At 39.3% G+C, this 1699-nt stretch overlaps 1 pseudogene; it reads right to left on the bottom strand.

The window, feature by feature from the left end:
- Positions 1–7: 7 nt before the first annotated feature.
- On the bottom strand, positions 8–1462 carry LOC141816568 (uncharacterized; annotated as a pseudogene).
- Positions 1463–1699: the final 237 nt, after the last annotated feature.

Below are 1699 nucleotides of genomic sequence, written 5' to 3'. Positions count from 1 at the left end.
ATAAGGCTATTGAACCATCTAATAGAGTAGTGGTTCTCACCTCTCGGGGAACTCGAATTTGGTTTATAGATGCTGGCTATAAAGTCCATCTCATTCCTTGTAGTTCAGCGATTGTTCTTGGTGTTGCTGAAACTGCATGAATACCCGTACTAGCCAAGTAATCTGCAACATTTTGCACATTATAATGGAAACCAGCATGGCTAGTATTAGTTAGTCTCCCGATTAACCCTCGAGTAATCAGTAAATTTGATTCTGCTGTATTCCAACCCTCATATCCATGGGTTTGAATAGCTAGCTCAATATGATGATAAAAGTCTTCCACACTGATTAACATATTTGGAGCAATATAGACTAACTGCGTACCTCCTGAAAGGTCCACTTCCATTATCCCAATAATAGACCTGTCATCTGTCCAGCGTGTATCCCTTAGTACCACCAAAGCATTAACTCCAGCGTTCTTGCGATGTAAGGCATGTATTCGAATCATAACTAACCCTAGATGGATTAGTTGCATACATTCCCTTCGAAGAATTGTATAGCTTTCCTGGTTTATTAGGGGAAGATTCTGCTGTCCCCCTGTCACCAGGATTCTGGTTTCTGAATAATGCTGGTAGACTCTGTGACGTGGTTCTGACCAATTTGAGGAGTATAATGTTTTTGCTGGGACTAAAGAAGCCCTTCTTCTTTGAGATATCTCCAGTTCTGCTTCAGGATTCAGTTGACTCTCTAAAGTTCTTGCTCCATTTCTTGCACCCTGCAATCTTCTTTGAGCTTCATACCAAAGTCTTGCCATTCTTCGGTAGCTTCTGATCTGATCTTCTTGTGAAGATGTAATCGGCTCTACAACTTCAGTTCTACTACCACCTTCAGTGATGGTTGGTCTATTCCTTGCTGCTATTCAGCTTTTCTTTTTCTTCTTTAAAGATTTGTAACGGATCTTTGTAGACGTAGAAAGGTTCTTTCTTCTTCTTAACAGGTGTCAGGTTTAGTCCTTCAAGCTGCTTTGTTAAGGCTTCCACCTGTTTAGAGGATTCAGATACAACAGGCTTTGCTAGCAAAAGATCTAGCTTTTTGTTAAGAGTTAACAACAATTCAATAATTGTGTTATTCTGCCTGTTTATATCGCTATTTGTGGCTTTCTCAACAGTAATAAACCCAACAGCTGGTGAACTAATTGCTTGTGTTACCTCCAAAGCGTTGATGTAATCCTCAGTGTAAGAAGAGGGAGGGTTATTCATGACACCCTTCTCTTTACCTCCTTCATCACTTCCTCTATTTGCTTTATTTGGCCTTTAACTTCTCCAATCAGGTTACTAGCTTGTTCCTCCAATAGCCTTGGTTGTTTGGAGATTTCCAGCACCAAGCCTCTCACGTCCTTTGCAGTAAGAGGTTTATTCAGTAGAATTTCCCTCTGTAACTGTAACACAGCTTGCTGTAATTCCTTCTGTTGTTTTAGAGTTTCCTGCAAAGCTTGAAAAATTTCCAGATGATTTTGCTTTAAGGCTTCAAGTATGCTTTTGTACTCAGCAATAGATACTTTAGAATGCAATAAAAGTCTGTCGTAAATTACTCCAATATTATTAGAGATTCCTTCAAGAGAAACTTTTGATTCAAGGTTAAGGTACTCTAGATCCACAGTCCTCGAGTTTTGATACCAATCTTTAATAGATTGCTCAAACCGTTCTGACATAGTTTATTA

Source organism: Curcuma longa, unplaced genomic scaffold (genome assembly GCF_044706935.1).
Source record: "Curcuma longa cultivar G26 ecotype Majalengka, Jawa Barat unplaced genomic scaffold, ITB_CL_G26_1.1 contig_17282, whole genome shotgun sequence".
NCBI lineage: Eukaryota > Viridiplantae > Streptophyta > Magnoliopsida > Zingiberales > Zingiberaceae > Curcuma > Curcuma longa.
Note: the sequence above shows the minus strand (reverse complement) of the source record. Positions and strands in the feature narration are given on the sequence as shown.